Source organism: Gekko japonicus, unplaced genomic scaffold (genome assembly GCF_001447785.1).
Source record: "Gekko japonicus isolate JY-2015 unplaced genomic scaffold, Gekko_japonicus_V1.1 scaffold2678, whole genome shotgun sequence".
NCBI lineage: Eukaryota > Metazoa > Chordata > Lepidosauria > Squamata > Gekkonidae > Gekko > Gekko japonicus.
Window position 1 is genome coordinate 169159 of NW_015177099.1, and position 27456 is coordinate 196614.

The following is a 27456-nucleotide window of genomic DNA, read 5'->3' on the forward strand; positions in this document are numbered from 1 at the left end:
GTCGGGGGGGGGGAGGGGGGGGGTGGGGGGGGGGGCGAGATCTGACGGCTCCTCTCCGCTGCAGTCTCGGGAGGGGCATCTTACCGGACTGCCGGCCCTCTACAAGCGCTTCTCCTGCTCTGCTGCCCCCCCCCCTCCCCGGGGAAGGCACTAAGCAGGGAGGTTCCAATCCCCCCCCCTTCCTGGCGCTTTGCAAGCGACAGTGCAAAACCAGTGGGGGAGCCGTGTTGGGCTGAAGCACCCGAACCAAGCCTGAGTGAGACTCCACCAGGGGCGCACCTGGAAGTTCTGCTCTCACGACACCTTAAAAAGGATATTATAGTTTTGGGAAAAGTGCGCTTGGAGAAACGAGGACTGAGGTTTATAAGATGATGCAAGGGATAGAGCAGGGAGGGAAAAAAAAGGAAAGAGGTACTTTTCTCCCTTTCTCACCATACAGGAACTCGTGGGCACTCCATGAAATTGCTGAGCAGTTGGGTTAGAAGGGATAAAAGGAAGTCCTTCTTCACCCAAAGAGTGATGAACACATGGAATTCCCTGCCACAGGAAGTGGCTACAAGCATGGACGGCTTCAAAAGGGAATTAGATAAGCATATGGAGCAGAGGTCCATCAGTGGCTATTAGCCACAAGGTATAGATAGGGGCTCTCTGGGGCAAGTGATGCTCTGTCTTCTTGGTGCTTGGGGGTGGGGGGCAACAGTGGGAGGGCTCCTAGTGTCCTGGCCCCACTGGTGGACCTCCTGATGGCACCTGGTATTTCTGGCCACTGTGACACAGGGTGTTGGACTGGATGGGCCTTTGGCCTGATCCAACATTGGCGTCTCTTATGTTCTTATGGAAGACCCAGGAAGTTTCATGCCGCGCATCAGCCGCCTCACTGTTGCGTGCCCACAAACGCTGAAGCCCAGAGTTGTGCAAAACTGAATCATTATTCAGGAGGGCGTTTTTTGCACGGGTAAATAGGGGCTCTTCTGTCATGAAATGTTTCGGAACGATGTTTTAAGGAAGGGAACGGGAGTCGCGACTTTCCCATGGCACCGTCTGTGAGGGATACAAACATGTAACTGGAGGACGTGAATTGTCCTTTGCAAGAATTGTGCCTTTCAGTTTCTCGGGAGGGCGGAATAATCTCCTTATGGTGTCTCATAGGCACAACTCAGAGTTGCTTTTTTACTATTCGGTTGTTGTTGTTTTGAATTGTCACTTTAACTGCTTAGGTCTGCTCTGCTTCCGTCCAATCTCCGCTATACTTATCCCCAGTTCCTTCTGCCGCTTGACTCTAACCAGCCCTTCCTGGCCACTAACCCAACCCTTTCTACCTATGTGGAATAGCTGAGGAAGTTCTGTTTCGCTGTATCTGAAGAAGTGTGCATGCACACCAAAGCTTATACTCAGAATTAAATGCTGATTGTCCTAAACTGGACACAACTTATCCCCTAAAAGTAGTGTTTGGCCATATTTTTCTCCTATGTTAAATGTTTTCAACAGTTGTGTATAAAAGAGAAACATACAGACAAACACCACTTTTCGGGGTTAACCTCTGGAACATACAGAGGCATTTTCATGAGCATCATCCTCAAGGAGGGACGTAGATTTCACAATTTCCCTTGTGGGGGGGGGGTAGGCATGGGGCTGAACCTGGTCCAGGCCCACACTTAGTAATCTATATTAAATTGTTTAAATATGAAATGATTTATATTCCCAAAAGCCATCAATAATCAATCATGTGCTTTTAAAAATCTAGTTTTATTCACTCGTGATACTCTGACTCTCAGTCAAAGAAAGAGGACCCTGTGCGAGGGAAGATGTCATGAACTCCTTCACTGAGACAATTTGCGGAAATACTTCATGTATGAAAGGGAATACCTCCTCCTGTCCTCCCCTCTCTAACCTCCCCTCCCTTTCCCTCACAACCCAGCCTGAGTGTGTGACTGGATCAAGGGCACACCGCGTGCTTTGTGGCAAAGTGGAGATTTAAACTCTGCTCTCCCCAAAGTGAGACCAACACGCTAACAACCACACCACTCACATACTGGAGACTCCCTCTGAATCTCCAAAGGCACCTTGGAACCCACAGGAAATCCTGGCTTCTCAGACACCCTGATCTGAAATTATGGGAGCATTTGTGTGCTTGACGTACAATCCAGGACCCCGGAATTGCCTCCCTTTTTATAGTTCATGAACCAGTTTTATCTTCATCACCACCACCCCGCCATACAGACGCCCAGAGACAATAATCCTGTACTCAGTATAATAAGACAATAAGGAAAAAAGGCTATTCCCATCTTTTCCATTTCTTTTTCTCTAAAGCTGCAAGTCTCAACATACCAAAATCATCATAATTTCCAGCATTTAAAAAAGGCCTCTGTGCCCCCCCCATCCCAACACACAAAGCTAAAGACAGAAATATTCCTATCCTATCAATGTCTTCTTCTCTAAAGAAGAAGAGATTGGATTTATACCCCGCCCTTCACTACCCAAAGGAGTCTCAGAGCGGCTTACAAACTCCTTTCCCTTCCCCTCCCCACAATAGACACCCTGTGAGGTTGGTGGGACTGAGAGAGCTCTTGACAGAAACTGCTCTTTTTTAAGAACAGCTCTTGTCAGAACTACGGCTTGCCCAAGGTCATCCAGCCAGGTGCAAGTGGAGGAGTAGGTTAGAGTCTGTGCACCGACAGCCCTTCAAATACTTGAAGACTGCAATCCTGTCCCCTCTAAGCCTTCTCTTTCCCAGGCTAAACAGACCCAACTCTTTCAGCCTTTCCTCACAAGACTTGGATTCCAACCCTCTCACCATCCTGGTCGCCCTCTTCTGGACACGCTCGAGCTTGTCAACGTCCTTTCTAAAATGTGGTGCCCAAAATGGACACAGTACTCCAGGTGAGGCCTGACCATAGCAGAATAGAGCGGAACTACCACCTCCCTTGATCTGGACACAATGCTTCTGTTAATGCATCCTAAGATTGCATTCGCTTTCTTCGCAGCCACATCGCACTGCGGGCTCATGTTTAGCTTGTGATCAACCAGAACACCCAGATCCCTTTCACATGTGCTGCTGTCAAGCCAAGTCCCTCCCATTCTATATCTGAGCCTTTGATTTTTTGTATCTAAGGGTAGGACTTTGCACTTCCCTCTATTGAAATTCATTTTGTCTCAGCCCACTGTTCCAGCCTATCTAGATCCTTTTGAATCCTGACTCTGTCTTCTTCAGAATTAGCAATCCCACCCAGCTTCGTGTCATCTGCAACTCTGATGAGCATCCCCTTTATGTCTTGCTCCAGGTCATTTATAAAAACATTAAAGAACACCGGGCCCAGGACCGAGCCCTGCGGCACTCCACTCGAGACTTCCCTCCACATAGACGCAGAGCCATTTACGAGCACTCGTTGGGTACGATTTTTCAACCAACCATGAATCCATCCAACAGTTGCACCATCCAGCCCACACTTAACCAGCTTATCCTCAAGAAGATAATGAGAAACTTTGTCAAATGCTTTAACTATGGGCTGATGTTCAGTCCTTCTCCCCAGCCCTCTATGTATTCTGGCTACTGAAGATGGAAACAGCACAGGCCACACAAAAGAGTGGGAAGAAATAGCCTAAGCTGTGACAGGGAACAGCCCTCACAGACCAGACAGTTGTCTTTCCCTAGGGGACACGGAGCGATCTGAGTGATCAATTTCTAGCCCACAAAAGCTTCCCACCGCAAAAACTGCGACAGATTTTGAGACCCCTCAGGCCTCTTGGGGTGGGGGCTGTGCTCTCTAACTGGCCAATCAAACTCAGATCTCCACTAGTAGTTAAAAGCAATTCCCTCAGAGAAAGTCTGGGCCGCCTTTCCTCTGAGGAGAGAGGCTCTCCTCAATGAGGCTGTGTGACCAGCCAACCATCCTTCTTCCCTGGCAGGAGGCCTGAGAGGGCAGAAGAATCACAAAGGCCACTGAGAGTGACAGTCGAGTGCTCTTTTTCAGCCATTTGTGACACACACTCCCCACACAGGCAATCATTTCAGAACTTGTTTCCAAAATCTTACCTTGTGGGGTAATGTACCATTGCGACAGCAACTTAAAGAGCTTGTTGCCCTGCAAGCATCTTATACAGTATGGACATGAAATATGACTCTATGCGGGGCTGTACAATGAGTTGTCAGGAAAAATGGACTGAATGGTGACCGTGAGATGGAGCCAACTTACTGGACAGAGGACGTGTGCCCAGCCAAGGGAACCCTTGCACGGAAGCAGCATGTTAAACTAGATGTGGACCCATGGAACACCCGATGTTATCCATCCCTGCATCTCCAGATACTTTAGACTCAGGTAGACGGCATGCCAGCCTCCCTGACATTGCAGCCGCATGGAGCCAGCAGCCAGACCTCCAGAGAAGCCGTGCTTCGCAGAGGCAGCCTGGACATTTCTACAGAAACACCATGGACAAGCCTCTTCTCCACCATGCTGGCATTTCCCCCTCCACACTTCTCCTAGCAGCATCACCCAAAACTCCACATACTCATCCTCAAGTAAAACAATAGAACTTGACCATGACGAGATTAACTGAGCTGCCAAGCACACCCATCGCCCATCAAGATAATGCATCTGCAGATCATCAGATCGGCAGATCATCAGGTCATTAACTCTAACGACTGGCCAAGCACCTCGAATGGCTGTCTTTTCTTCTCCTTTGTCTTCAGCCCCTTACTCTGAAAGGTGTAACTATTAGGAAACATTATACCAATTGCCCAACACTTAATTCCATTCTCTTGACCCATTAAGGAACTGGCAGCTTCTAGCACCTTCCTGGGGACCCTGTGACCCCAAGCCACTTCTAGGGTATACAAGAAGAGCATCTGCCCATTGTTGTCTCTCTTGCCTTCTACCTACCTGACCCCACCCTACCTTGCTGACTCTAGTCCTAGCGCTGTGTAGAGTTTACTATGTGTGCTGCTGGCCAACACATGACCACTTTCCTAGTATTTTCCCCATTTTTCGCTGCAGAATCAACTCGCTGCATCAGACTGTAGGGCTGCCAAACCACGGTGGGAGATCTGTGCGTCGTCACAGGATCGCTGCTGCGGGGGGACAGCAATACGCGTTGCACCGGCGTCGCCAGGATGTGACGCTACGCGTCGCTCTGGCAACGGGACTCCAAACAGTCCCGTTGCCAGAGCAACGCGTAGTGTCACATCCTGGCAACGCCAGTGCAACGCTTCTTGCTGTCCCCCCGCGGCAGCGATCCTGTGACGACGCACGGATCCCCCGCCGCGGTTTGGCAGCCCTATCAGACTGGTAAAGTATCACCTCGATACTTTCCTGCTAATGCGACAGTCTCTGTACCTTTCTATCTAAATTCCCAGCTCTGTATTGTTTGAGTGTAAGACTGTTTTATTGTATGTGTGTGTGAAATTATTTAGTAAAGAAACCATTTTATTTAAGACCTAGTCTCCTTGTCTATTTCTGGGGATCTGGATTAATTGGACTCTGGTGTACATAGGTTATTGGTCCCTTTATTTAAGCCATTGCCATTTAATATTTTAATTCCCCACTCTTTATTAAGAAGTAAGGCAATTTGGCTAACAAACTGCACTCAGGTATTAGCTATTGGGGAGGTATTTGCCGGTGAAACCCATATTCGTTTCCAATCTGCTTCATTAAGAACTTGAGGAAGTAGGGAATTCCACTTAAGTTGATAAGTTAACAAGGATTTACTTAAATTCAAAATCAAGAATTTATAGATTAAAAAAATCAAGCCCCCCAAATTGGGGTCATCCTTGCTTATTAGTTTCGAAAGAAGGGCCTAATAAAATTATTTTTTTACCTCAAGCCATTTATACAGGAATACAGTTGATAATATGTTAGCCAAGGAATTCTCTGACCACTTAGTTGTTCTGCTTTTTCCTTCTTAATGATACCATCTGAACAAAGCCAGAAGGCAAGGCTAAACACACCCTTCTCTCGCCAGCTACGAAAATCATCTATTAAAAAACCTGGACTCTTGGTGGGTAAGCGTAGAGACCGGTGAGATTTGAGGTGCTAATTTATTTCTATGTCTATCCCAGACATGAAGCATATTACGTACAAGAGAGGGAATGCATATTGGGATTCTATATCTGCCGAGTCTGTATCGGAAGGTCTGTAAGAAGCCTGGACCAATGAAGAAGAAGAAGAGATTGGATTTATACCCCGCCCTTCACTACCCAAAGGTGTCTCAGAGCGGCTTACAAACTCCTTTCCCTTCCCCTCCCCAAAACAGACACCCTGTGAAGTAGGTGGGGCTGAGAGACCTCTGACAGGAACAGCTCTTTTTTCAAGAACAGCTCTTATCAGAACTATGGCTTGCCCAAGGTCATCCAGCCAGGTGCAAGTGGAGGAGTGGGGAATCAAACCCGTTTCTCCCAGATTAGAGTCCGCGCACTTAAGCACTACACCAAACTGGTTCTCATTTGTGGCCTCATAATACGTTTTAACATCTGGGACTCCCATACCTCCTTCCTTAGGGGGATGACACATTATCACATGCCTCACTTCTGGGGTTTTTCCAGTTCCATATAAAGGAGTTGACTAAGGTCTGCCAAGATTTAAGCTTTGAGTCATTTAATGAAATTGATAAACCCCCCCCCCCCAAAAAAAAGCAATCCTGGTAATACCCAGGTTTTAACTATGGAAATTCTTTCTAACCATGACAATTTTTGACTTCACATTGTTAAATCTTTTGCTGTTTGGCTATAAAGCTTATCAAAATTATCTGCTTCTAATTTCATTAAATGCCTAGGAATATGAATACCTAAGTATCTCATAGATTTTACAACCCATTTATATTTAAACTGAGCTTTGAGTAGTTGTTCAGTTTTATGACGTAAGTTTATAGGAAAAAGTTTCAATTTTTCTAAGTTTACCATAAGTCCTGAAACAGCCAAAAATAGCAAAAATGGGTTGTAGGGCAGCTAATGATTGTTGAGGAGAAAACAGATATAAAAATAAATCATCTGCATATAGTGAAACCTTATGTATAAGTTTACCTATCTGAACACCTTCTATATTTGGATCACCTCTTAGACCAGGGGTGTCAAACATCTGGCCTGGGGGCCGGATCAGGCCCCCGAGGGCTTCCATCCAGCCCGCAGGGGAACTGGCCATCTCCTGCTTCCAGTTTTGCTGCTGCATTATTGCTTGCTTCGCCAGACTCTCTCAATTGTTCAACCATTTCATGTTTTAACCTGGGTCCTATACTTGAACTCTGAGCATGAGATTTCTGTGGTGAATGTCAACAGATCAAACGTAGGTTTGCAGCTTACAGATACACACTTCAGCAGCATACTCAAGATTGCAACAGCACAGACATTTTGATGCAATAATTCAGAGCAAGAGGTGTCATTTATCAGATATTGTTAAATAAACAAAATATTGCAAGAGTGCTGTTTTAAGCATGTTTTTATTTTAAGTAATAAATAATCTTTGTGTTTGTGTCCTTTATAAAGTTTATATCTCCGTTACCTGGCATTACATTTTATGACACACATGGCCCGGCCCAACAAGTTCTCATTTATGTCAGATCCGGCCCTCATAACAAATGAGTTCAACACCCCTTAGACTAATTGCAAGGGGTTCCAGGGCTAAGGGGACATCCTTGTCTAGTGCCTCAACTAATTTGGAAAAAGGAAGAATGGGCTTCCGAAGACTTTAATTGCGCTTGTGAGTCTGCATAGATCATAGTGAGGGCCCTGAGAAATGCAGAGCCAAAGCCCATATGACTAAATAGGGAGAGAAAATAATCCTTTTCCACTGAGTCAAAAGCTTTTGACATGTCTAGGCTTAAAATGACTGCGTCTTTGGAAATGTACTCACAATAATGTAATACATCAATAGTGCACCTGGTATTGTGTGCCAGCAACCTACCCTGCATAAATCCTGTCTGATCAGGGCGCAGAGGTCATTTCGGGGGGGATTGCAGTTCCCCCGGGTGAGGTATGGGGGCGGGGCACACGACGAAGCCCCGCCCCCTGCTTCCGGCCACCCCGCTTCCGGCCCTCATTCAGCCAGGAGGCGACAGGAGAAGAGGGAGGGTAAGTTGCTTCCTCCCTGCCTCTCCCCACCCCTGCCTGCCTGGGGCCAAGGAGGGCCTTCGCGGGGCTTCCTTGCACTCCCGCCGGCCTTGCAGGTCCACCGCCGGGCCCCTCATGGGGCTCGGCAGTGGAGCTGCAAGGCCGGCGGTGGCGGCCGGGACCGTTGGGGGCGGGGTGTGTGGCCTTATGACACACTTCCAGTGATGTCAGGGTGTGTGGCCTTATTACACACTTCCGGTGATGTCAGGGGGTGTGGCATACGCTAATGAGTTATGCTAATGAGTTCCCCTAGCTCTTTTTCTATGAAATGACCCCTGTCAGGGCGTATCAATTTGAGAATGATTTTTTAAAAGCCATTCAGCCAAGATAGTTGTAAATATTTTATAGTCTGTATTTAACAGAGCTATTAGATGATATCCTGCTGCGTCAGTGCTCTCCTTGTCCGGTTTAAGGACAGGAACTATGGCAGCTGATTTCCATGAAGGATGAATTTCCTGAGATTAAAAATTGATTGCAAATTGCTGCCAATGGGGCACAAAGAAGTGAACTAAATGCTTTGTAAAAGTTAGAATGAAAACCATACAAACCAGGAGCAGAATTCAGTTTCAATTTTTTTATGGCTTCAGAGACATCCATAGTTGTAATAGGGGAGTCCAGAGCCAACCTGTCTTCATTAGATAGTGTAGGGAGATTAGGTAGAGCCTCTATATACTCTTCAATTACCTGACTTGCAAGATTCATAGAAGAGTAAAGATTTTTATAATATATAGCAAATTCATTAGCTATTTATTTAGGGGAATAGATAGGACCTGTTTTTTATTATTTAATTGATGTATAATCCATGATATTTTTTTCTTCTCTTACTTTCCAGGAAAGTAGTTTAGCGGATTTGGGGAAGTATGGCCAATATCGCTGTTTTGTAAAAAAAATAAGTTGTTTCCAAATCTGGTTTATTTCCATAGCTTCAAGGATTATTTTTTTCCTGCTTGGTTTTTTAAATAAATTTTAGCACTATTTTTGCATTCAAATGAGTTTTCTAGGGATCCTAGATTATCAAGTATCTTCTGTTTTAAAGCCACTTGTTCTTTCCTATGTGAGGCTTGTGAGATCAAATAGCCCCTAAGTGTAGATTTTAAGGCATCCCAGCGAATCACTGGTGAGGTCTCTGAACTTTTATTCAACTGTAAATAGACTTGAATCTCCTTTGCAATATCCCTACATAAATGTGTATCATTTTTTAAAAGGCAGTACTGAATGACAAATTAAATTCAGGCTTCTCTAGATTGGGCAAATGCAAACAACAAGACAGCCAAGCATGATCTGTTAAAATTTTGAATTCTAACTCTGCTTAGTGTAATTGTGATTGCCAAGTTCTTGATACCAGAATATAATCAATTCTAGTATGGAGCTTATGGCGAGCTGAATAGTAACAATATTCTCATGCCCTAGGATATAAGCTGCACCAGGTGTCTATAAAAGAGAAGCTATTCAACAGTCTAGCGAGATCAGATTACAAAGAATTGGTCCTACATGAAATTTTTCTGTGGGGCCGGGATCTATCTAAATGGGGGTTTAATATCTGGTTAAAATCACCACCAATGACAATCTCCCCTACAGCAAAAGATTGAAATTTATGCAAAATCTGTTCTAAAAAGTCTAACTGTCCCAGGTTGGGAGCATATATTGAGGCAAAGGTAAAATTAGGGTCTTTAATAGTCCCTTGAACAAATAAATACCTACCCTTAGGATCTTTTTCAAGTTTGTTTAAAACAAAGTGAAGTTTTCTGCAACTCAAGACCACCACCACTCCCTGAGCTTTAGATGCACTAGGAGCTTGAGCCTGGAGCACATATTGGGAGTACTTAAATATCGGCAGGGGTCCCTTCTTAAGGTGTGTCTCCACAGAACATCGGGATTAAGATGCTTAATGTGCTGTAGTGTTCTGGCTCTCTTTATTGAATTGTTAAGTCCTCTAATATTTACTGAAGCAATATGAATTTCTGGCTGCATCTTGAAAGATAGATTAGATGATTGATTTGTTAAAAAGTAAAAACAAAAAACTGCAGATCTAAAAGATTAAAAATATACACACACAAAGTAGCATTGAAGACTCTATGCTGTCAGTAAGGGAGACTCTACTATGTCTTAAAATCACTGATAAGTATTGAATAGAATACTACCAGCTTATTTTTTAAAAAAAACCCAAAACCACACCTGAGTGATAGACTAAGCCAAGAAAGTTATAACCAAAAATAAATTATTAGCAAATTAACCTACAAAGCAAATTAACCTACAAAAAAATCTAAACTATTAATAATACTCCTATAGAGAACATCAGGATTAAGATGCTTAATGTGCTGTAGTGTTCTGGTTCTCTTTATTGAATTTTTAAGTCATCTATTGCTATCAGTGAGACACTACTTGCTTAACCAAGATGGCGACCGGGAGGAAAGCTTAGGTGCTCAAGTTCCTCCGATTTAGCTCTAAAATCATGCTAAATGAAGGTCTGTGGGTCAAGGACTATCGGACTCTGCACAGTTAACAGACATGTGTGGTTAACCAGATGGTGGGAATACCGGGCTGTGCTCGGCTTGTTTTGTTTGTGCTCAGTTTGTTTTTGCTGCGGAGCGTCGGCTCCGAGACGACGCTGACGAGGCTGAAGGCCTACGAGGCTGGAAGCACTGGACTGCCCGGATGTGGTGTGAGCCAGCGGGGAAGACGAGGGGCTCGACTCCTAATAGCGAAGCCGGGGGTGTGCCTGCTTTGTCGCTGCTGGGGCGTTGGGGGCTCGACCGGAGGGCCCTGCGGGGCAGCGCGGGAGCCTTCGGGACGACACCCAGCGGACCGGGTGGACCGGGCTCTCCAAAAGGATGCCGGGGCGCTGGTGAGGTGTTGCGACTGGCGGACCCTGCGGGGCAGCACGGGAGCCCTCGGGACGAAGCTCTTTAAACAGATGCTGGGGCGCTGGCGAGACATTGCGGGGGCGCTGGGGGCTTGGCCCTGACTGGAGGACGATGTGGAGGCCCCTGGGACGGCGCCCAGTGGACCGGGCTTGGAGGGTCCGAGAGAGCGGCAGTGGCAGGAGGGTCCTGCAGGGCAGTGCTGGACCCCCCAAAAGGACGCCGGAAGACCGTGCCCAGAGAGAAAGATCACTGGAAATCGGGACTACTCTTCCCAGCATGATTAAGGGGCAGACGGCCACAGGAGCAGTAAACATCAGCCAAAAAAGAACTACCGGCTGCGGGGGGATCAGCGGGGGGGTGTTACCTCTCGCGGACCCCGCTCGCGGGCTGGACGTGTCAGCCCTGCTGGACTTTCGCCGCTGGATCTGGCCAGTTGGAGGTGCGATCCGGGTCTCCAGGCTGATCTCGTCGAACGATCTAAAACCGAGACTTCAATACAAAATGAAGCCCCTAGTGGTGAAGACGGGGATCTTCCCCTGAGGGCTTAGAAAATTCCTGCCGGGAACAGCAGTACATGCAGAGAGAAGTGTTAAAAAGACAGGGGCAGCAATAGGTGTGTGAGTGCTGAGTTTATGAGGAAGAGTGATTATGGTTTATCTGCTATAAGGAAGGGCTGAGTGCTGCAAGAGGATTGAGTGTGTTAGTTGGACAGGGAATCAAATTAGGGGGTTGGGTTCACTGTTGACATTTGTTAAGAATTTTGTGTAGCACTTGGTATGATTTGATAGCAGGGGAGGGAGGAGTGGCTAGATTATTGCTGAGGAGTGTATTGTGCTCCATCTTTGTTTATGTACCCAAGCTTGTAAGCTATGGGCGATCTGAAGCTTCGCGGAGATCGCTCAATGCTAAATATGCCTGGTCATTCGATTCCGGTGCTCTTGGGGAGGGGGAAGTATAGCGGTGGGCCGAGGTGAGGTTTTAAGGGAAGGATGTGGAGAAATGGAATGGCTCGGCACCCTTCCTGCCTAAAGCCCATCCCGAGGGTGACTGGCAGTGGGGCTACGGAGTACCCCTTTCCGTCATTGGTGTTGTGCAATGCCAGGTCGATCAACAACAAACCTGCTGTCCTGCGGGACTTTGTCATCGATCAACAAGCTGACCTGGCATGCGTGACCGAGACCTGGGTGAGGGAGGGGGAGACGGTAGCTCTTACCCAGCTGCCCCCCCCCCGGAGTTCTCGGTCCTTCACCAATCATGGACAAAGGGGCGGGGGGAGGAGTGGCCATGTTCATTCGAGAGGCTTACTCCTTCAGGGCACTCCCGACTGTGGAGATCGCGGGCATAGAGTGTGTTGGGGTGATGCTGGAGGCTGAGGAGAGTTTGGCGATTTGGGTGGTGTAGCGACCGCCTAGCACACCGGCCAATAGCCTGCCGTCCCTGCTGGAGGCCGTATCAGGCTGGGCGCTGGAGCACCCTCGGCTGTTGGTCGTGGGTGATTTCAACGTCCATGCCAAGGACGCGATCTCCAGCCGGGCTGCGGACCTGGTGTCGTCCATGGCGGTGCTGGGACTCTCCCAGGTGATCACGGCCCCCACACATTGCGCCGGACATACGCTCAATTTGATCTTAGCGGCTGGAGTCATGGTGGATCGGATCACTACAATAGCGGTACCATGGTCGGACCACCAGGCCCTGAAGGCTCGTCTGAATGTGCCACCCCGACCCCGCTTAGGCGGCGAGCTGATTTTTGCTCGCCCGCGAGGCAAAATGGACCCGATGCGGCTTCAGATGGCGTTGCGGGAGCCGAAGCCCCCTGGCAGCTCGTTGGATGAGCTTGTGGAGGACTGGCATGACCGGCTCTCCGCAGCCATCGACGAGATTGCTCCCAGGCATCCTCTCCGGACTCGCATGAGGCGGGCGCCCTGGTATACCCAGGAGCTGCGCCAGCTGAAGCGAGAACTGAGACGACTAGAGAGACGGTGGCGCCGCGCTCGCGACGAAGCGTCAAGAGCATCTTATAGGACGTTTATGAAGGCCTATGAGGTGGCAGTCAAGGCCACGAAGAGAGAGTTCTTCGCGGCCAGGATTGCATCTGCTAGCTCACGCCCGGCACAATTATTTAGTACGATTCGGTCATTAACAACTTTGCCACAGGGCAATCAAAACGTGAGGGAATTGGACATCGGCTGTGAGGCATTTGCGAGCTATTTTGCAGAGAAAGTCTTGGCGCTCCGCCGTGATCTCCCCGCTACGATTGATACAGTGAGTGAACTTGAGGCCCCTTGCACGTCTTTGGGGCTGGGTTTAGTAAATTTTGGCCCACTCAGCCTGGAAGAAGTTGACAGACTGCCTGCGGCAGTGCGCCCAACCACATGCGACCTTGATCCGTGCCCTTCCTGGCTCATTAAAACGGGCTGTGAGGGGTTTCGAGGTGCCCTGTGGGAGATTATCAACAAGTCCCTCGCAGAGGGATGATTCCCCGAGGCACTCAAGGAAGCGATGGTCCGCCCTCTTCTGAAAAAGCCATCTTCGGACCCGACCGAATTGGCCAACTACCGGCCGGTGTCCAATTTGCCCTTTTGGGGCAAATTGATAGAGAGAGCGGTGGCAACACAGCTACAGGCATTTCTGGATGACGCTTCTGTCCTCGATCCCCACCAGTCCGGGTTTCGCCCTGGTCACGGGGTGGAGACTGTTCTGGTCGCACTGACTGACGACCTCCGGAGGCATCTGGATCAAGGCGGTGTGGCGGCAGTGTTGTTGTTAGATCTGTCGGCCGCCTTCGATACGGTCGACCACCAGTTGCTGGCCCACCGCCTTGCCGACGTGGGGATTCAGGGGCTTGCCCTTCAATGGCTGGTCTCTTTTCTCCAAGGTCGGGGACAGAGGGTGGCGATAGGGGATCAGCAGTCCCAGAGGTGGCCCCTTGATTGCGGGGTACATCAAGGGGCAGTGCTACCCCCGATGTTGTTTAACATCTACATGCGCCCCCTCGCCCAGATTGCCAGGAGTTGTGGGCTGGGGTGTCAATATGCTGATGACTCCCAGCTGTATCAGATGTTGGGCGGCCGGTCGGATTCCACTCCCGATGATCTTAGCCGGGCGTTACAGGCCGTGGCTGAGTGGCTCAGACTGAGTCGGCTGAAATTAAACCCGGCAAAGACGGAGGTCCTGGGGCTGAGTCGGATCAGTCCGGGGTTGGGGCTCCCTCTCCCGACCTTCGACGGGGCGCCTTTGGTGCCGGCGTCGGAGGTTAGGAGTTTGGGGGTGCTCCTGGACTCCTCGTTAACGATGGAGGCCCAGGTAGCAGCCACTGCCAAGTCGGCATTTTACCACCTTCGGCTGGCGCGGCAGTTGGTTCCCTTCCTCGACCGGGAGGACTTAGCCACTGTGATCCATGCGATGGTTACTGTAACGCTCTCTACATGGGGCTGCCTTTGTCGCAAATTCGGAAGCTGCAACTAGTGCAGAATGCTGCAGCCAGGCTGTTGATGGATCTTCCTAGACGAGAGCACATCCAGCCTGTGCTGAAAGCGCTGCACTGGTTGCCTATAGTGTTCCGGGTGCGCTTCAAAGTGCTGGTTATTACCTTTAAAGACCTTTATGGCCAGGGACCAGCCTACCTAAGGGACCGCCTTTCCCCACATATGCCCCCAAGAGCACTATGGTCTGGGACTCAGAACTTGTTGGATGTTCCAGGTCCCCAGGTTATCAAACTCGTTACGACCAGGAACAGGGCGTTCTTGGTGGCGGCTCCTATCTGGTGGAATGAGCTCCCAGAGGAGATCAGGGCTCTGCGGGACCTAGCACAGTTCCGCAGAGCCTGCAAGACGGAGCTCTTCCGCCGGGCGTTTGAATAGGAGCCGCCATCACTATGGTACCATCTACGCCCCAAGCTTTGTGGACAGGGTCATCATGATGTGGGCACTTTGGAAGAGAATGAGACTTTTAGGAGATCGCCATCTGTTCTTTAGGAGGTGAGCACCAAATGTTGTTTTGAATGTACGATGTCTTAATATTTAATGTTATTTAATATTTTAATGTTGTTATTGTTTTATTATACCGGCGATATGCCATGTAAGCTGCCCTGAGCCTACGGGGAGGGCGGGATAAAAATCTAAATAATAAATAAATAAAATAAAAACTAAAAAAATCCTCCATCTGACTCATCAGGGATCCCCACTTAGATGTGTTGAATCACTTATCTAAAGGAAAGTCTATTGCTGAGTGGTGCTCAGTTTAAGAAGCTTTAATTTTAGAGTTGCAAGTCTATGAGTGATCTGTGTCTGTTCCTCTCTTGGAAGGGTTGCAAAAGAGTTAACAAATTTGTTCTATGGAATTGTCTAGATAAAGAAGGGTCTTTTCAAGTACAGTGGACGTAGGTGGTTGACAGCAGCAGTTTCTCATAGGACCTCTTTAGGAAAGTTAGTTTCCACCGTTTCCACTGTTGGGGGACTTGAGAACCTTCTTTCTGGAAACAAGGGCTTGACTATTAGATCCTCAAAAACCCTTACAGGAAAAACTCCATCTGTCTGTAGAAAAGCCTTCTCCTGAAACAGTAGACCAGTTATCCACAAGCTGTCAAAAGTGAGAACCACTCTCTGAATTTGATCTGTGTTATTAAAAGATTTTATGGAGATAAGTTCAGTATGTGCAAATCTTTCTTTAAAAAGAGGTTTTAAGTGAGAAATAATCATATGTTTAGAATTCCAGGGAGCTATTTGTCCTCTGTATTTGCAGATATGTATGCCTACATTGCAGGGCTACAGTCTTAGTTGGTAGTGACTTTGTTGTTTTTGTTGTTCCCACCGGTGGTCTTTTAGACTATGTTCTTTCCCAGAAATGGGTTCCTGTTTTTATGAGACCAGTTGAGTAGGACCCTGTCTTATATTGTTCTTAATATCTTCTATAAGCCTTGGTAGTAGTTGGTCTGATTTGGTTTCAATTATCTTAATATTTTCCAGAAGAAGCTCAATGGTTTTAGCCATAAGTAGAGTGAGTTCAGAGATATTTTCCCCAATTAAGGTGGAATTAAAAAGCTCAGTTCCTCTTTCTCCTTGAGGCGACACACAATCTGTTCCCCTTATCTCTGTAAGAGTACTATCAAAAATAAAATTACTCTGGGATGTTGGGCAGTTGGATTCTGAAAGTGAATATGCCCTTAAGGGGAAAGTAGTAGCTAAAAAGTCTTAAAGTTCTGTCTGTTTGGGTGCTTGGGCTGATGAAATATCTTGGATGTCTCTGGCCCTTTTACTGATACCCATTACAGAAATTTCAGTCAATACCCCACACACAACTACAACAGCTGTGATGATAAGCAATTTAAGTAACCATCTGCTTATCAGGATTTACCAATCTATATATGTTCCAAAAAGGATGAACTCTTTCTGTCCAAACAATCCAGTATGTTCTACAAGGACACCAACTACAGCTTCATAATATCTGTGTCGTTCCGATAGTCATTCTCCACTGGGGTATTTTCCATTTAAATTGGAGACTTCTTTTCCCCTTTTTGCCATTTGTTGCAAACTTTCAAGCCAAAGAGAGTTGCCACGTCATATTTATTTATCTTTCTTTCTTATCAACAGTCTCATTAGCCTCTCTTCTACTCAGTGAAGATAAACAATAAGAGAGTCTTAAATTCAGCGTAGGGAGATAAAAACTTCAACAAAATGCTGAGGCAATTTAGAAATAATTCAAGGCTAAGTACGTACTCTAAGTGTTGAGAAAATAAAACATCCGAATGTGTTCAACAGCTGTATAGGGAATAATGGCACGTTACTTGCAGAATAGTAAATAAAATAATGTTATCTTATATCTGCAAAGGCAGGGTTCTCAGAGCTCCATATCAAACATCTGCAAATACAGAAGTCATGAGATTTCTGCACTTATCAAACAACTCTTCGAAGAAGCCCCCTCAACCCAAAGACTTAATCCCAACTATCTTGAATGTACTTCAGCTAGCAGAGCCCATCTTTGCTTTCTTCCTGGTGGGATCTATCTGAGGGCTTCAAAAATGGCTAAAGTTCCTTCTATAGTTTGAACATTTATAACATTTCTTCCAAATTAGAGTAAGATTTCTGTGTAGCTTAAAGCTTCCTACAAGAGTCTATATTGTTTCAATGCTTTCTGTGGTCTGTGGTTATCTTTTCACAGTGAAATAAGATAAATGCTCGTTTCATGGGCTAACCGGTTGCCTGGTTTTGCCTTCTGTGGGCTCTTAGGTGCTAATGAAAAGTGCTACTCCAACTCACTCTCTTTCCACACTCTGAGCATTCAAAAGGTTTCTCCCCTGTGTGGGTTTCTTTGATGCCGCTGAAGACTGCTAATCTGACTGAATCTCTTCCCACACTGAGAATTAAAAACGTTTCTACCCTCTGTGGGTTCTAAGATGCTCTTGCAGATTGCCACTTTGACTGAATCTCTTTCCACACTCTGAGCATTCAAATGGTTTCTCCCCCGTATGGGTTCTTTGATGACACTGAAGATTGCCACTGGTACTGAATCCCTTTCCACACTCTGAGCATTCAAAAGGTTTCTCCCCCGTGTGGGTTCTTTGATGACACTGAAGATTGCTACTCTGATTGAATCTCTTTCCACACTCTGAGCATTCAAAAGGTTTCTCCCCTGTGTGGGTTCTTTGATGCAGTTGAAGATTGCCACTGTGACTGAATCTCTTTCCACACTCTGAGCATTCAAAAGGTTTCACCCCTGTGTGGGTTCTTTGATGATATTGAAGACTGCCACTATGACTGAATCTCTTTCCACACTCTGAGCATTCAAAAGGTTTCTCCCCTGTATGGGTGCTTTGATGCAGTTGAAGACTCCCAATATGACTGAATCTCTTTCCACACTCTGAGCATTCAAAAGGTTTCTCCCCCGTGTGGGTTCTTTGATGATACTGAAGACTGCAATTGTGACTGAATTTCTTCCCACACTCTGAGCATTCAAAAGGTTTCTCCCCCGTGTGGGTTCTTTGATGCAGTTGAAGACTGTCACTCTGACTGAATCGCTTTCCACACTCTGAGCATTCAAAAGGTTTCTCCCCCGTGTGGGTTCTTTGGTGACGCTGAAGACCGCCATTGCGACTGAATCTCTTTCCACATTCTGAGCATTCAAAAGGTTTCTCTCCTGTGTGGGTTCTTTGATGACACTGAAGAGTGCAACTGTGACTGAATTTCTTTCCACACTCTGAGCATACAAAAGGTTTCTCCCCTGTGTGGGTTCTTTGATGACACTGAAGATTGCTACTCTGACTGAATCTCTTTCCACACTCTGAGCATTCAAAAGGTTTCTCCCCCGTGTGGCTTCTTTGATGACACTGAAGATTGCCACTGCTACTGAATCCCTTTCCACACTCTGAGCATTCAAAAGGTTTCTCCCCTGTGTGGATTCTCTGATGCAGTTGAAGACTGTCACTCTGACTGAATCGCTTCCCACACTCTGAGCATTCAAAAGGTTTCTCCCCCGTGTGGGTTCTTTGATGAAACTGAAGATTGCCACTCTGACTGAATCTCTTTCCACACTCTGAGCATTCAAATGGTTTCTCCCCCGTATGGGTTCTTTGATGACAGTGAAGATTGCCACTGGTACTGAATCCCTTTCCACACTCTGAGCATTCAAAAGATTTCTCTCCTCTTTGTATTCTTTCATTCAGAAGAAGCTGTGACTTATGTTTTATGTAATTTCTGCACTGAACAGATTTACTTGTCTTCATTATATTGTGCTTTGGAAACTGTACATTACGCTGTCTTCCATCTCGCTTCTCAACCAAACGGCCGCCTTTCTTTCTCATAGGTTTGCCTCCATTTCTGACCTTTCCTTTTAAATCTTTATTATCAACTTTATCTGGCAATTGCGGATGAAGTTCCTCACTCTTCTCATTCCTCTGACCGTTCTCTGCTGGAATAAAGAGAGAGCATTTATTTATTTATTTGGTTTGCTTACTGCTGTCCTAGTGAGCAGGTTCAGGGCAGTCAACATCAAAGTTATATGGAACACATAAAATCTATTACGGCTGCAGTCACACGGAGCATTAGCCACGCTACTGAGACGGATGATAGGCGGATTTTCCGGGTGCAATCATACCGCAACATCTGGGAAGCATAGAGCTCCCATGGCGATCCCGAGGCTTCCCGCCGAACATGCGGAGTTAAAAACTAGTACCTCTGAGGTACTAGTTTCCGGAAACCACGGGGCACGGGCTGGCGTCTGATCGTGTTTCCGGTGGTAGACCGTGGCATCCGGCGCCCGCCCATGTCCTATCGCAAACAGGGTGTTTTTCCCAAGTCTCCACAGGATGCGCACAAGCACCCAACGGTGCATGCGCATGAAGAGGAAAGCGAAAGTTCTGCTGCTCCGCAGAATCGTGCATGCCGTTGGTGAGATCGTGCCGCGCCGCTTCTTTGCCGCGCTGCAGGATCCTTGTGTGATCGCCACCTCGCCCCTACCCACGGGACCCTGATGGGACCTGTGATCGGGTGGCCACGCGTTATTTTGCTCCGGGCCAAACTGCCATGCTCCCCCCCCCCCGCATTTTATGACCCGTGTGACCAGGACCTAAATAGTTTAAAATAGAATTCTAACACCCAATAACCATATCGCGCCATCATACAATTCTGGTCCCCAATTTACATTAGCAATGGGGGAAAGCAGAATGTGAATCAAATGGTTCTTCAGAACTATTAAACTGTTAAGAAACAGTCCCTGTCCTCAACCGTACGCTTGGCAGAACATCTCTGCCCTGCAGGCCCTGTTAAACTGTAGCAAATCCCGCAGTGCCCACATGTTAACCAGCAGAGAGTTCCTCCAAGTTGGAGCCAGGGCCAAAAAGGCCCTGTTCCATATTTTGATACATGCCTCATCACAATGTCAGCAATTCATACCTTTGCCACCTATGAAAGATCCTTACCCAAAAAGGCTACATTGTCATAGTTCTCCATCATGACTTCCTGGTAGAGAGCTCTTTGGTTCGGATCCAGCAGGGCCCACTCTGCATCAGTGAAATATATGGCCACCTCCTCAAAGGAAAATGGACCCTGAAAGAAAAAGCAGGTTCCCTCGTCAGAGATCATGCCAGGCAGAGATTGCACCCTGGAAGGGTACAGGGTGTATGGCTTGGGTAAAGGGAACAGCATTAAGAGGATCTCTTGCTCAGACACCTTGTAGAGACTTCAGGAGCAAAAGCCCGCCCCCCGAAAAAGGAGGGGGAACCCAGTCCGTCCCCTTCTCAAATCTCCTACCTGGACTGGAGGTGCAGCAGCTGTTTCCACACCTCTGAAAAGATGATGGTTCAACAGCATCTCTGCACTGCCTGTTCCTGAGACAAAGGAGGAAGGAAGGGTTTTTTCCCATGACTTTCTATTCAATCTGCTTGTTTGTTCCCTGCTTTGTTCACTGCATGGTACAAAGAACAAGAAACCGCTGGCTGAAGTCACTAAGGTGAACATAAGATATATAAAAACAATAATTTTAATATAAAGTTCAATCTCACAATAACCATATAACTAGATAAGGCCAAGGTATTATTTCAGGAAACAACAATGGTGCCGAGAAATAAAGTCCCCAAAGTCTCAATGTGTCTCACTCCTGTTGTATTATAATTCAATAGTCCAAATTGACCTGTATTCATCACGGAGTGGACTCATATAATTTCTTGACAATCTTGAAATCCAAAAGCCAGAGAATCCATAACCCATGGAGACGCGTCGTCCGGATGCAATTTTGCCGCATTTCGAATGATTCTTTTTCAAACCCAGTAGGCTACAATGGGACCCAATCTCAGTAGTAGCACATACAGAAACCAGTTTATTCAATCACAAGGGATCACGGGTCCTTTTGATTGAATAGATTATGGCTTTTGGATTTCAAGATTGTCAAGAAATTATATGAGTCCACTCCATGATGAATACACGTCAAGTTGGACTATCGGAGCCTCAGGGAGTATAAATGCTGCCAACATATTTCTCACTTCTGTCAGGCCTGTGCCAGGTTTGAGGGAGGGTGAAGAGAACATAAGAACATAAGAGACGCCCATGTTGGACCAGGCCAGTGGCCCATCCAGTCCAACACTCTATCACACAGTGGCCAAAAATACCAGGTGCCCTCAGGAGGTCCAGCAGTGGGGGCCAGAACTCCAGAAGCCCTCCCACTGTTGCCCCCCCCGAATACAGAGCATTACTTGCCCCAAAGTCCCTCTCTATACCTTGTAGCTAATAGCCACTGATGGACTTCTGCTCCGTATGCTTATCCAATTCCCTTTTGAAGCTGTCCATGCTTGTAGCTGCCACCACCTCCTGTAGCTCCATATGCTTATCTAATTCCCTTTTGAAGCCGTCCCTGCTTGTAGCCACCACCACCTCCTGTGGCAGTGAATTCCATGTGTGAATCACTCTTTGGGTGAAGAAGTACTTCCTTTTATCCGTTCTAACCCGACCGCTCAGCAATTTCATGGAGTGCCCACGAGTTCTTGTATTGTGAGAAAGGGAGAAAAGTACCTCTTTCTCTACCTGCTCTATCCCATGCATAATCTTATAAACCTCAGTCATGTCACCCCTCAGTCACTGTTTCTCCAAGCTAAAGAGCCCCAAGCGTTTTAACCTTCATTATAGGGAAAGTGTTCCAACCCTTTAATCATTCTAGTTGCCCTTTTCTGCACTTCTTCCAATGCTATAATATCCTTTTTAAGGTGTGGTGACCAGAACTGCACACAGTATTCCAAATGAGGTTGCACCATCGATTTATATTTATTTATTTATTATTTATTTGATTTATATCCCGCCCTCCCCGCAAAGGCAGGCTCAGGGAAGCTTACAGTCAAATATAAAAAAATACATTATGCAAATATAAAAACAGTTAAAACCACAACAAAATGCAAAGTGCTAGCAGTGCAAGTAAGCAATGGCAGCATTCTTTCGGCATCCAGATGTAACAATAGCCATATTCCGGGTTCTTTGCCAGGCTATCAGATATTACTTTGGTGCTGATGGTACTTTGGTGCTGATGTTAGGGCCAGGGCCATGATATTATCCGGCAGCCCCCTAATCAAAAGCCTGGTGGAAGAGCTCCATTTTACAGGCCCTGCAGAACTGCAGAAGGTCCCACAGGGCCCTGATGTCCTCCGGGAGCTCATTCCAGCAGTGCGGGGCCACCACAGAAAAGGCCCTGGCCCTTGTCACCGCTAGCCTGGCTTCTTTAGAGCCCGGAAGGGCCAGGCGGTGTTGGGATCTAGATCTTACTGCCCTCGGGGGAACACATGGGGAAAGACAGTCCCTCAGGTAAGCAGGTCCCTGCATTACGCTACTGGCTGATCTGTTTTCAATCCCCTTCCTAATAATCCCCAGCATAGCACTGGCCTTTTTTATTGCAGTCACACACTGACTCTACATTTTCAGTGAGTTATCAAAGAACATAAGAGAACATAAGAGATGCCAATGTTGGATCAGGCCAAAGGCCCATCCAGTCCAACACTCTGTGTCACACAGTGGCCAGAAATACCAGGTGCCAGCAGGAGGTCCAGCAGTGGGGCCAGGACATTAGAAGCCCTCCCACTGTTGACCCCCCCCCCCAAAGCACCAAGATGACAGAGCATCACTTGCCCCAGAGTCCCTATCTATACCTCGTGGCTAATAGCCACTGATGGACCTCTGCTCCATATGCTTATCCAATTCCCTTTTGAAGCTGTCCATGCTTGTAGCCGCCACCACTTCCTGTGGCAGTGACTATAACTCCAAGATCTCTCTCTTGTTCAGTCTCTGCCAGTTCGGACCCCATCAACGTGTATTTATATTTAGGATTTTTGGCTCCAATGTGCATCATTTTGCACTTGGCCACATGGAACCCCATTTGCCAGAGGAAGACGGAAATGACGTTGCATGACATGTCATCATCACATTCAGCTCAGACATGACTTGAGCACATCTGAAGACTCGAGGGCCATAAGAATGAGCTTTCAGAGTGTCTCTTGGCAGGCTCACTTCCCAACCAGGTTTTCAGCCAGACGCCACATCAACATGACACCACATCTGCCCCAAACCCCACCCCAAAGCGCCTCCCCAGAGCTCCCTATTTCAGCATCCAGTTTCCCAAAGGGGCCCGCCAGATCCCCCTAGAAGCACAGGCACAGAAGCCCAATGTTTCCATCCTCATTGGCGTCCAGAAAGTGTTTTCCAGAGCTCTGCCGCCCCAGAAGGTGGAGGCTCCCTTTATTCACCAAGTTGAATAGTTCTCCCAAGATTTGTCTACCTTAGGGAAGGCGGGAGAGAGATGACTCTTTTAAGTAATGGGAGGAATTGCCCTCCAGGAATTGGTCCAATCCCCTTTGAAAGGCATCACAATTAGGGGACACTGAGTTCTGCAAATCAACTCTGTGTTGTGTGAAGAAGTGCTTAATTTCCCCCCCCTGACCTGAACTCTCTACCCATCAAATTCACTGGGTGCCCCAACTGTATCCAGGCACAAAGGGTCCTTACCACAGGACAGGACATCTTGGACATGCTCCATGGCCTGCGCCCTCTGCCCTTGCTCCAAGGAAGCTCCTTCCGCTTCAGGGAATGTACCTTCCATCTTCAGGGATGGTCCCCACTCTGACATAGCAGCGAGGGAGAGGGGTAAGAGACGGAATGAGAGAGACCAAGGAATGGATCCTGCCCCACTCCCAGACTCTGCACCCTTCTATCAGCAGACCTGGTGAGCTATCTGAAGAGATCTGATATTCTCTAGTAGAAGAGGCTGCTGAAGGAGGCTGTAGAATCTCTCTTTTGGATGATTCACACTTGGACAAATATCTCTTATGGACACTTTTAGATTAGGATAAGGCCAAATATCATTGCTTGAATTGGACGTGGAAATCCCTTCACCCGCCTCTTCTCCTCGGCCTGACTCAGGAGGAAACCTTCAGCCAGGGCCACCGCCTGGGAACTGGTCTCCGGCCCGCACCCTCTGACCCAGCCCTGCATATCCTGGGGCAGGAGAGTCAGGAACTGCTCCAGGATCACCAGGTCCAGCATCTGCTTCTTGGTGTGCCTCTCTGGCTTTAGCCACCGGTTGCAAAGTCCATGGAACTGGCTGCAAACCTCTCGGGGCCCGTCAGCCTCATCGTAGCGGAACTGCCGGAAGCGCTGGCCATGTGCATCTGAGACTGCTGTGAGCTGATGACAGATATCTGGCAATGGGCTTCCCCAGAATTCAACACCACTCCCAGCTTGGAGGAGAAGGGGCCCTTTCCTTGCTCTCTTGCCTGTTCCAGGTCCTTCTGGGTCCTGCTCTTCCACCTCCTGCCCCTTCTACTGAGTCACCTCCATCCGTGAAAAGATGCCTTTAGCCACTTGGCTGTGAAGAGAGGCCTCTCTCTGGGGGGGAAGGAGAGACAGAGATGGTAACATGTCAGAAGGGAAAAGGAGAATGGAGATACACCACCGAACACCACAAGCCTTCATAGGCTCAGGGGACACGTGAGAACTGCCCTGGCGGAACACGACCAAAGTGCTTCTTTAATACTATTTACATACCAAGGTATTACACCCACGTCCCTCTTAGCTGTGGGGAACCCCTCCCCAAAAATAGCAGCGGGGACTCCTGGGTGTCAGCCAAAGTCCAGTCTGCGTCCCGGTCGGACCTAAAGTTCCAAAGAAAAAGAGTAACCGCCCACCCATAACTTATAACTACTGAGTGTGTGTGTGTGTGTGAAAATGGTTGGGGGGAGTGTTGTGCCCACCCTTGAGCTGGAGAGAGGAGGAGTAGAAGAGAAGGAGGAGGACATTGGATTTATACCCCACCCTTCACCACCTGAAGGAGTGTCAGAGCGGCTGACAACCTCCTTCTCCCCCACAACAGACACCCTGTGAAGTAGGTGGGGCTGAGAGAGCTCCTTCAAAGACTGCTCTTGAGACAGCAGCTCTGAGAGAACTTGTGACTGACCCAAGGTCACAGCAGCAGCTGCCTGTGGAGGAGTGGGGAATCAAACCCGGTTCTCCCAGATTAGAGTCCACACTCATAACCACTACACGAATAGGGCATCTCCTGCATTCTGACACCAGGTGTGCACCTCCCCTAATGCCCAAGGGTGCAGTTGCGAAGGAAGGGGAATATCTCCTAAGAAAAACCCTGGCACCATGAACCCCTTCCTGCCTGGAGCGGTCACAGGGCAATCTGGGCACACACAGAGAGAAACGTGTGGCTCACCCACCATCTCCTACAATGACAACGGTCTCTTGTATAAGCCTGCAGTGTCAGGCAAGGACTCTGTCCAAGCACCCAGGTGAGGGGGCCCAACTCCCCCTGACCGAAGGGCCGTTTTCCAGAGTCCGGCCTGTTTTGGGAACAAGCCTAAGCCCAGCCCTTGAACAACTCTGGACGGCTACTCAGTGTGTCAGGAGACATGGCCACCCAAAGCCGCACTGGCGTCAGGCAAATGTAAATCTGATGCTGTCTTAGAATTGGGATTGTGCCAGGGGTGTGGTTTGCGTGTGGAACGGGGGGGGGGGGGACGATGTGTTGCCAAGAGAGAAATGGTTCTTCTTCCCCAAGGGATTTGAAAATAAACGGACACACCCCAGTGGTAGAAGGAAAACAGTTGTATGCTTGACATAAATTAACAACATAAAGAGAGGATAATGAAGAATTATACCCACGTCCCTCTTAGCTGTGGGGGAACCCCCCCCCCTCAAATAGCTGTGGGCCCTCCTGGGTGTCAGCCAAAGTGCTCAGCTACACTCTGGATCCCGGTCTGAGCTAAAGCTCCAAAGAAAAATAGTGTGTGTCCCTGTAATGTATTCAGATGCTGCCATGAATGCATTAGATGTAACATGAAACATCTCATTGGAAAGCAATGTAAAGCTTCGTCTTGGACAGGGATTCAAGTCCAAGACAAATGCGTCCAATCACATTCAAGCAAGCTGGAAGCGGGAACGTGTGTGATTGGTCCTTATGCGATCAACCTGATAGGTTGTTATCTGTAAAGTAGGAGTGGCTATATTAGCCGGGAATGTTTAAATACCGAGCAGTTTCAATGGGCAAACTGTTCGGGCTATCAGATGTTGTACCGTGTTGGAGAAGTGATCGTGTGGAAGAATAAACTTGAGTTTTGGCTGAAATCACTCTCTGACTCTTTGTTAAGCTCCGGACTTAACAGTCCCACCCCCCGACTTATAGCTACTGTGTGTGCATGCGTGTGAAGAAGAGGGGGGTGAAATCTTGCACCTAGCCTTGAGCTGGAGAGAGGAGGAGGAGGAGGAGGAGGAGAGACTGGATTCATACCCCGCCCTTCACCACCTGCAGGAGTCTCAAAGTGGTTTACAATATCATTTCCATTCCCCTCCCCACAACAGACACCCTGTGAGGTAGGTGGGGCTGAGAGAGCTCTTGAGAGCACTGCCCTTGAGAGAACAGCTCTGAAGGAACTTGCAACTGACCCAAGGTCACACCAGCAGCTGCATGTGGAGGCGTGTGGAATCAAACCCGGTTCTCCCAGATTAGAGTCCGCACGCCTAACCGCTACACCAATAGGGCATCTCCTGCATTCTGACACCAGGTGTGCACCTCCCCTAACGCCCAAGAGTGCAGTTGCGAAGGAAGGGGAATATCTCCTAAGAAAAACCCTGGCACCACAAACCCCTTCCTGCCTGGAGCAGATACAGGGCAATCTAGGCACAGAGAGAGAAACGTGTGGCTCACCCACCATCTCCTACAATGACAACTGTCTCCCGGAATGCACCATTAATACCCGGGCAGGGCACGGAGGGCTGCCGGGATGCACAGAGGCCGGGAGAGGCAAGAGATCCTGCCAAATGCACCAGATTGCCAACTCCAGGAGGCAGGGCATCGTGGCATAGAGTCCGCCCTCCAAAGCGGCCACTTTCTGCCCTCAAATCCATCTCTGGAGCCATAATTCCAGGTGGTCTCCAGGACCCACCTGGACATTGGCAACCCCCCATATGGGAGATGGGAGGGGCCAGTCAGAATTATTGGCATCTGGGCCATCCAATCAGCATGAATGAGTCATCCCCTGGGCCTCCGAGACACCAATAGGCGAGTTTTGTATTCTTGCTGGCATCCCCCTTAGCAAGACTTGAACCCACCCTTTCCTGGGACTGGGTGTTCCTCCCTGTTGTGTTGCCCGGGAGGGGGGGGCTGTACCCCTCTCGCCTGGCAAAAGGATGCCTTTCCTACCACCCAAACCCCAGTACAGGAGGGAGAATGCAGCATTGTTTTATTAGGAACTGAAAACAACTCAGTCAGTATCATAATGCCCCTCTGTAAATCAATCGTGCAACCTCATTTGGAATACTGTGTGCATTTCTGATCACCACACCTCAAAAAGGATGTTATAGCATTGGAAAAAGTCCAGAAAAGGGCAACTCGAATGATAAAAGGGTTGGAACGCTTTCCCTATGAAGAAAGGTTAAAGCGCTTAGGGCTCTTTAGCTTGGAGAAACGAAGACTGAGGGGAGACATGATCGAGGTTTATAAGATTATGCACGGGATAGAGCAGGTAGGGAA

The 27456-nt window shown here is 48.0% G+C and overlaps 1 pseudogene; it reads right to left on the minus strand.

The window, feature by feature from the left end:
- The window catches only part of LOC107124782, a 74003-nt pseudogene that overhangs the window by 12103 nt on the left and 34444 nt on the right, over positions 1-27456 (minus strand).